Here is a 10,262-nt window from a genome sequence, read left to right as displayed (position 1 = left end):
AAAATTTTCAAAAATTTTGGTTTCAAAGAGCCTCTCGACTTACCCTGGCGACTTGCTTGCGACTTAACACAGTCGAGAAAATCGCATGTTTGGCACTTTAAGTACAGTTTTTTTTTAAAAAAAACTTTTCAGTTTTTCCCTTGAACATTTCTAACTGTTCATTGTCTTCTTTGTTTGTCTCTCTCACACTCTCATCGTGTTTCACTCACAAATCCACCATTTTCTTCATCATTCTACTTCAATCTTCAAGAAAAAGGTATGGATTTTCTTATTCTCACTTAACATTTCATGATTATGGTTTTGTTTTCTTGTTTTGTGAGTTGTTATTGAGATTTGAGAAATATAGTACTCGAACATGGGTTTGGTTTATTTTGTTGAGTGAGTTTGATTGAGTGTTGTTGATATTGATAGTTAGATGCTTATCTCACAGGTTTTCCTGTTGGTGTTTGTGTTCTGAGTTGTGTTTCATGACTGTGTTGCTCTGTGCATATCATGTTCATGGTAGAGTGTCACAATGACAGTTATTTGTGACTGTGTGATGTTCATTGATTACTTTGTACTGAGTTGTAATTGAATAATCATCATTTTTGATCACCTATTACGTTCTTAAATATACAATGCATTAGTGTTGCTTATGCCTTCTTGGTGCTGACTTGGTTCATGTTCTGTGATTGAGTGAGATCTCTCTCTGAATTTCATTATCTTTTTAATTAACCTAAATCTAATCAAGTTGATGTTTGTGTCGTGTGGTGTTGCACTTGGTTCTTTGTTGTGTGTCTGTTCTTTTACAGATGTCTCGCCGATCCTCTAAAGGAAAAGAGATTGTAACTGATGTTCCATCATCCCCTGTTGCTAAACGGACTCGACTCTCGTCTCAGTCATCTAAAGACTCTAACAATGAGAGATTTAGGGCTCCTCTTGATTCATAGACTTACTCAAGCATTTTTGTAGATGCTCCTACTATTGTGGAACGTGTAGTACAATTTGATACCTTAGGAACAACATTTATCCCTAGGATTTTTGAAGCAAGAGATTGGGCTTATCTGTTCGGGAATTTCAAAGACTCGGTTGATGAATTAATTAAGGAATTCTACTCTAATGCCAGATACACCAAAGTAGAGTTGAAATGTTAGGTAAGAGGAACAGAATTCTCCATCAATACAGAATACATTGCAAAGGTTCTTTGCATCACTAGACCAACAAATGTGGACCTCACTCCATATGATGACAGATTACTTCAGGTACAAGACATTCTTCAAGTTCTTGGGCCTGATCATGAGATTAGAAGTAAAGGCACATCTATAGGCACTGCATAGTTTACGCCTGAACTGACGACTCTAAAATTGATCATCTTCTCTAACCTCTACCCACTATCTAACACGGCTTTCATCAATCTTGGAAGAGCACAATTTCTATGTGATCTCATTACCGAAGTTCCGATTGACATTTGTGCCCACATCTTTCAGACCATTGGGAAAACAGCGGCTCGATCAGCAGCACGGACATGTATTCCTTTTTGTAGTCTCATCATGAAGATCATGCTTCTTGAAGGTATCCGTCCACCAACAGATGGAAAAATTGTGCCACGTCCTTGACTAATATCCATGATAACTCTCCAAGCAAGCAAGAGTCACTCCTCTAAAGCACCTAAGAGTGAGCCATTTACCCATGCCACTCCATTTGGTCATGATTCAGCTACACCTATACATACCGAGACTGTTTCTCCCATTCCTTCTAAGATGCAAACAACTAGCACTCCATCTGCACCTCCTAGCTCTCAAGCTGACAGGTTTAGCACTATGATTGAGAGTGTATCTCAGCGGATTTCCGGATTAGAACGGCTTATATACTTCACCAACAATCACGTTCAAATGCGTCTAACAACCATTGAGACACAGTTAGATGCTATTCAACAAAAGCTAAAGGACAGCCTTTAGCTATTCATGCCAAAAAGGGGGGAAGCACAGTGAAAGGGGGAGTATAATGATAGGGGGAGTACTGATGCTGAAAAGGAGCTGATGTTGAGCAGGAGCTGCCTATGTTTAATGCTTTGTTTATTTGTTATCACATGACTTAGTTTATATTCAGTCATATGTACTTTGGGTTTTGTACCCTTGCTTTGTAGCGTACTACTTGTTGTTTAATGTTTTGCATTTTCTTTAAGTATATCACTCTTGTGCCCTAGTAGGATCTTGTTCCTAGATGCATATATGTTTTGTGCATTGGTTGAGTGTTGGACATGCAAATGATACTTTGCATTTAAGCTTATTAGCTTGCATGTCCGGATGTTCATTCCTTATGTGAATGAGCATTGTGGTCACTATTCTATAGTGATTGCTTGTATAGTCAAGCCATGCTTTATTCCATTTTTCTTGATCGCATTGTGCTTGCTTCATATGCATTACAAGTTTTCAGCATACAATGATCAAATTGTGTTGTTGTGTTTCAGGGGATACTTGTTCTTATGATTCAAAAGCTTCACAGATTCTAAAGTTAAGTATGAGTGAGTTTTGTTCAACTGTTCCTAACTCACATGTTAAGTCTAGAGTTTGTTTTGGGGTTTTGTCACGGAATAGCCAAAGGGGGAGATTGTAAGGTTGAATTTATTCAACCATCTTGTTGGCTTTATTCCATGCCAAATTTGCTTGTAATTTAGCAATTAATAACCTTGTACTTAGGTGGGAATCATGTAAGGGTAGTGTGTGAGAGAATGTGAAGAAATACTCAAGACTGTGCAGTGAAGTAGGGACTTACGGCTGGATCTCGTGGGTGGCTTGCGGCTTGCAAGCCGCCAAAAGATGCATACGAGTGAAGCATGTAAAGAAGCTGAACTGTCATACTAGCTGTAGCACTACAAGACAAAAAGTCCAGATTGACCATTCAGTTAGCTCGGCTTGGACTCGCGACTCAGTCAAGTTGCGAGGCCAAGTTGCCAGTCCACTCTGTTATCGAAAAACTAACTCTTCGCATTCCTTTCTCACTCCAGTATAAATACCCCTTATACCCACGAAATATGGAGAGCTTCTAGAGAGAATTTTGAGAGAGAAACCCTAGAGAAAAACAAGATTGACTCATTCACAATCTTCACATAGTGACTCTTCAAATTCCTCAATTCTCACCCTCTCCATTGTTACATCCTTGGGAGGTTCTTTAACCAAATCCTTTTTCTCACCATACCTATATCTGTGAGAAGACTATTTGGTGCTTTGGGAAACAGTTCAGAAGGAACCAATTCATATTGGTTAATGTTATGGGTTATAGCGGAATCCGGTAAGCTAAAGAAGAAATAGGTTCGGCGAAATCTCGTTGGAGTAGGAGCTTGAAGGGCTTAGGTACACTGAGTAGATTAGGCTTGGAGGGTCTTCTATTGTTCATGTATCCCAACTACATTCTTTAGTGGATTATTTACCGCTTGGAGGGTGGCAGAGAGGTTTTACGCCGATGGCTTTGGTTTCCTCTTCGATAACACATCGTTGTGCTGTCCTTGTGTTTACATCTCTCTTCTCTTAATCTTTGCCATTTAATTTCTGTTGTGGATGTGATTTTATTTGGATGCTTATGTTCATATCCGCACATTAATTGTTTGATAATAAACTTGAATTGATAATTTGGAAATTGGGGGTCTAAATGTTCATAGTGTTTTATACACATATTGAACATTCATCTCCCATGTTGAACCTTCTTACCTTAACCTTTCTGTTATAGTATTTGGCCATTGCTTCCTTGTGTTTGGCCATTCACTTCTTAACTTCTTCTCTGACTTCATCAATTAGGTCCAAATTGTTGTTAAGCTCCTGCTGGTTCTTCTGGTCTTCATAAGTTTTGACTTGGAAGCTTGTCAGTCCTACTTCTACTAGTATGATGGCCTCAGTGCCAAATGTCAGCTTGAATGGTATTTCTCCTGTTGAAACCCTTGTGGTCGTCCTATACACCCAAATGACATTTTGTAGTTCTTCAGGCCATGCCCCTTTTGCCCTCCCAAGCCTAGTTTTGATAATTTTGAGCAAGCTTCTGTTTGTCACTTTTGTCTGGCTGTTGGCCTGAAGGTGCCTTGGAGAAGAGTAGTGATTCTTGACTTCTAAGTCTTGGCAAAAATTTTGAAACTTCGGATTGTCGAACTGTTTTCCATTGTCTGATATTATGACATGTGGCACTCCAAACTTGCAGATGATGTTTTTCCACACAAAACTTGTGACTTTAGCCTCTATTATCGTCGTCACTGGTTCTGATTCTACCTATTTTGTGAAATAATCAATTGCAACGATCAGAAATCTGAGTTGCTTTTTCCCTAGAGGGAATGGATCCATAATGTCAATTCCCTATTGGGCAAAGGGCCATGGTGAGGATATTGGTGTCATCGTCTCTCCTGGTCTCGTTTGGACATTTGCGAAGCGTTGACACTTATCTCATGCTCTAACGATGTCATATGCGTCTTTCTATAGGGTTGGCCAGTAATATCCTGCTTTGAGCGCCTTTCCAGCTAAGGACCTTGCTCTAGTGTGATTTCCACAGATTCCCTTGTGTATCTCGCAGAGCACATAATCTGCTTCTTCTAAACTAGCACATCTTACATATGGGAGTGAATATCCTCGTCTGTATAGCACATGATCAATAAGGATGAAGCGAGCTGCTCTGATTTGTATCTTCCTTGCTTCCATCTTATCTTTAGAGAGCCATCCTTCTTTGAAATAATGGACGATTAGAGTCATCCACTTGTCTTGCTCTTTTATCTTCAGAACTTGCTCACCTTTTGTGCTTGGCTGCCCCCTTATCTCTATACATAGTTCGGAGGTTGCATTGTAGTTGTTTGATGAGGCCAATCTTGCTAGGAAGTCAGCTTTTGCATTTTTGGCTCTTGGGATTTGCACGAAGTCTAGGCTATTGAAGTGCTGTGAGAGTCATTGGACGATCTTTTAGTATTTCTGCATCCTTTCTTCTTTGGCTTTATAATCTCCCTTCACTTGTCCTATTATTAGCTGAGAATTAGCTTAGATGATAAGACTCTTTGCTCCTAGAGCTTTTGCGAGACTTAGCCCTGTTAGCAATGCTTCATAATGCGAAAGCTATCTTTTCCATCCTTGGATAACTTGCCCCTGCTCCTTGGAATGCCTGGCTGGTATAATAAACTGGCTTTTGGATGTTTCCTTCTTCTCTGATCAGTGTCGAACTTATTACAGTATTGGATATTGCTAAGTAGAGGAACAACTTCTCTCCCATCATCGAGGAGCTTAATAGAGGTGGCTTCGTCAAGTACTCCTTTAACTTGGCAAGGGCTTCCTCGCATTCGTCATTCCACTAAAAGACTTTTTTTAATACCTTGAAGAATGGCATGCACTTGTCTGTTGCCCTAGAGACGAATCTGTTTATGGTTGCAATTTTTCCTGTCAAGCTCTACACCTCTTTCACTGTTTTTGGTGATTTGACCTCGATTATTGCTTTTACTTTGTCTAGATTTGCCTCTATTCCTTGTTGGGACACCATGAATCCCAAGAATTTTCCTGAAGCAATAGCAAAAACACACTTTGCAGGGTTTAACTTCATAATGTACTTACGTAGTGTGCTGAAGGTTTCTTTGAGATCATCCAAGTGGTTGGCTTCATCCTTGCTTTTCACCAGCATATCGTCTATGTACACCTCCACATTCCTTCCAATTTGGTGAGAGAACATGCAATTCACCAATCTTTGATAGGTGGCTCTTGCGTTCTTCAGTCCAAATGACATAACTTTGTAGTAGTATAACCCTTGGCTGGTAATAAATGAGATCTTCTCTTGATCGTCTTCATCCATAAGAATATGGTTGTATCCAGAAAATGTGTTCATGAAACTTAAGATCTTGTGTCCAATAGTTGAGTCTACCAGCTGATCAATCTTCGGCAAGGAGAAGCTATCTTTTGGGTAGGTTTTGTTCAAGTCTGTGAAATCGATGCATATTCTCCACTTGCCATTACTCTTCTTTATCATGATCACGTTTGCTAAACAATTTGGATAGAATGAAATCGGCTTCTAATAGCTTTTCTACTTCTTCAGTTACAGTTTTGTTGGGCTCTGGTGCAAATATTCTTCGCTTTTTTGCATTCTTCCTATCAATCCTGGGCATATCCTCGTGTTTCCAGGTGAAAACATCTTGGTTTGCCCTTAAGAAAGAGATCATCTTCTCTTTCACTGAAGTTGGGAGTGCTATTCTGATCTTCAATACCTTTGTCAAATCTCCTAGGACGATCTCAACTTCTTGTGGTGTTTTTGACGGTTTGGGAATGGGTTCTAGTTCATTGATCACCCATGTGTGGTTCTCTCCAGATGCTAGGGTAGCTTGATAGCACTGTCTTGCCAGAACTTGGTCTCCTTTGATTTCTCCTACTCCATGCGCTGTTGGAAACTTTACCTTCAAGTAATATGTTGATGTTGTTGCTGCGACTTAAATAATGCTCCCAAGTGCAGGATTTTCACAAAGTAATAACTCGGTAAGCCCGAGGTCGAATCCACAACAAACCACAAGACAATAAAACTAAAATAATAGAGTTTAATTGAAGAGATTTTTGATAGTTTAGTAAATGTAATTTAAATTGAGAGAAAATAACAATATATTAAAGTGTTAAGATTTAGGGATCCACACATAACACATCTATTGGTAGTCTTAACAATATTTATTTTATAACTCAACTAAAATTCATACGAAGGATGATCTTAGTCGGATGATTTAACAATAAAAACTCAAGAATTAATTGTCTAAGGTAGTTTCATGCAATTGATTGATTTTAGGCAAAACAAACTAGTGAATTAGTTCGCAGGGAATACTAAGCATTTAACGTGCCCGGAGTCTATGATAAATCAAAGGATTATATAGAACTAAACACTTTTCTAGAAGAGTAAAACAATCAAAAACATAAAACCATAAGTATTAAAACCAATAAATAATTGTTAAGAACATACCAATAAATGGTTGGGTTTCACCCCTTGCCTTAACAAGACTTCTAGCAAGTCATAACACAAATAAAACTCTAAAAACTGTAAAGAAACTTTAAGAAAATCTAAATTATGTTCTACAGCAACTCTCTTCTGAATTTTGCCCTAAAGAGCCCTTAAATAGGTCAAGGAATCCTATTACAAGTTGAATTCCCGTTTAGAGAAAATCCCAGAGTTTTAGGCTTCACTTAACTGATGTTTTTGGCCCATTTAACTTCAGAATTCGGACTTTTGGTAAACTAAAAAGTTGTAGCCCTTTAAGTTAGCTTTCTAGCTCAACTTGAATCATCTCGATTGGACATCTGCGCTGAAAGTTATGCTCCAAATACTAACTGGTGTGCAAGCTGGAATCCTAATCCGAATTGGACTTAGATTAGGTGCAAATTTCCTTTGATTCCTTGCTCCAATTGGACTTGAATTTAATTGGGTTGGCCTTATTTGACTTCATCATGGCCCTTGTAAAATTAAAGTCCATTAGCTTTCTTCTTTGCACAAATCCACTTATTTAATTTCATTATCCTACAAAAGACGAATTCAAGCATTAAAATTCAATTAAGCACAAAATTAATTATTCAGCATTATTTCAAAATCAACTATAAAATGCATAAATTAACTCAAAATAAGTATGATAATGCTTTCTAATAATGATATAAATATGCAAAAGTAAGCTGTTATCAGTTGCTGCTCTTAATCTGTTGAGTGCAGGTCTTTCCAAGATGATGTTGTATGTTGACGGGCAATAAACTATGAGGAAATCAACTTCCTTGGTGACCTGTGCTAGGTAAGTTCCTGCAATCACAGTTAGAGTGACAATGCCTCTAGGGACGATTCTATCCCCTGTGAAGTTTACTAGAGGCGAGGTGAAAGGCCTGATCCTTTTCTTATCTAGCTTCATCTGCTAAAATGCAGGCAAGTAGATGATATCTGCTGAGCTTCCGTTGTCAATGAGCACCCGGTGGATATTGAGTTCTTCTACTCTGAGTATGATTACCAGCAGATTGTCATGGGGTTGCCTGATATTGTGACTGTCTCTTTCAGAGAAGTCAATATTAGACTCGTCATTCTTTAGCATCTTCACTGGAGGGAGCCGCGAATGGATGTTGTTTATTTATTGTCCCTGTACTTTTTTCAAGGACTTTAGAGTTCTGCCTGCTGTTAGTCCTCTCGAGATCATCTTTATTTCTCCTATAGAGGGTTTGCTATCCCCTGCCCCCGGAGTTCTGTCCTAGTCGTCCTTCCGTTGGTATCTATGGGGCTCCATCTTTCTGACGTACTTCAGTAACTTCCATTGTTGGATTAAAGTCTCCACTTGGTCTTTCAAATGCCTACACTCATCGGTGCGATGCCCGTGATCCTTGTGGAACCTACAGTACTTGTTCTTGTCTCTTCTTTCTATTGGAGTGCTAATTGGCTTCGACCATTGTAAGGAGGGATTGTCTCTTATCTGCATAAGGACCTGCTTAATTGGCATTATTAGAGGAGTGAAGTTAGTAAATTTGGGTTTCCTGTCTGGAAGTTCCTTCTTTTTCCCTGTAGTTTGCCCAACACTTCATGTCTCATTCTTCTTATCGCGATTGCTGCTTGTTCCTTCGTCTCTCTTCCTTTTTCCTTTCATTTCTTTTACGAGCACCACATCTTCTGCATTCACGTACTTTTGAGCTTTGCAAAGCAACTCCGTGACTATTTTTGGTGGGCTTTTAGTGATTAAGAAGAAGAAATCTCCTGGCAACAACCCTGCTTAGAAGGTTGTTAAGATAACTTTTTCTTCAGCTTCATCTACCTGCAGTAGCTCTTTATTGAATCGAGTGACGTACTGTCTTAGTGATTCTTCTTCTGCTTGTTGAATGTTGAGAAGATGGCCAGTTGGCTTTTTGTGTCTTTGCCCCCCAATGAAATTATGAACAAAACCCTTGTTGAGTTGTTCAAAATCTGCAATAGTTCCTAGGAGTGATTGCTGAACCATATCCTGGCTGCTCTTTTCAGTGTTGTTGGGAATGCCTCACACATCACCTCGTCTGGGGTCATTTGCAACAACATCAACGTCTTGAATGATTCGATGTGATCCAAGAGATTCTTGGAACCGTCATACGACTCCAATTGTGGGAGATGGAATTTTGGTGGGAGGGGACAGGTTAGTACTTCATTAGTGAATGGTGAGTCCGTCCTTCGAATCATCCCATCTAGATTCTCTCCGCCTTTGTCCTCTATAGCACTTTTTAGTTTGTCCATCTCCTTCCTCATGTTGCGAAGCTTATTCTCCACCCTGGTGGAATCTTCTCCTGAGGTCTTGTCCCGCCTGTTGGCTTGAGAGTTTGATTCTTCTTCATTTTGGTTTTCATTTGTTCACTGACGTTTTGTGTTCTAGGATTCCATTATCTTTCGCAGTTCTTCATTCTTGCGAGTTAGCTTTTTCACATTAGCCAAGAAAGCTTGGATTTGTTGTTGTTGCACAGCGTCTGGCTGAGGTGCGGTCTCTGCTTCCATCTCATACTTTGAGGAACTCTTTTGTTACTGGGAAAGATGGCTTGAATGATTAGCTTTTCCCACAAACAGTGCGAAACTGATTATGCAAAAAATCAACAGTTGAGCTCCTCGTCGTAGCAGATGGATGATGTTGTGAATGGGGTTGTCTTTGTTGATGGAAAACCTACAAAATGAATTGGGTGGAAGAGTAATATGTTGGTGTGGCGTCAGCCAAACTGCTTCCGATGTTTAAGTCAGTAAAGGAGGAAGATTCTTGAGAGAGAGAGTGGAGAGTGATTTTGTAGAATATTTTTTTGTGTACCTTTAACTTCTGTTACCTTCTCTTTTATAGTTGTGTGACTCATTAATGTACAATGAATTATTGTATTTATACTCAACAACTAGTACATTACAGAATCTTTGTCTGAAATTCACAGCTTATCTTGTGACTGTTGCTCCGTCCGTTACATTCAGTCATCAATGATCATAATAAATGTGCAATGTTTTCTCTAGGTAAATGATGATCTTCGCGTAGTGACGACCATAAATTTCTGACTCATCAATAGTTATGAAAATTTTTATTTTTCTAAATTATTGTAATAATGATATTATGGGTATAAAAATAAAATCTAACAACCTAAATAACAAGCAATTGACATGTGAATCTCATATAATAACAAAAAAAGAAAAAAAAAAAATAAAGCATTTATGTGAAGGTGGGAAATGGGTAAAAGCACAATGAGCAATAGGCAAGTGGATGAGTGGGACCTTTAACTAACTGCAAGGAAAGGATAGCGACAATGAAAGAGCTGTGCCGAGCCACACACTTGTCTCCA

The sequence above is a fragment of the Quercus robur genome, chromosome 7, assembly GCF_932294415.1.
Source record: "Quercus robur chromosome 7, dhQueRobu3.1, whole genome shotgun sequence".
Classification (NCBI taxonomy): domain Eukaryota; kingdom Viridiplantae; phylum Streptophyta; class Magnoliopsida; order Fagales; family Fagaceae; genus Quercus; species Quercus robur.
This window is presented reverse-complemented; position numbering follows the sequence as displayed.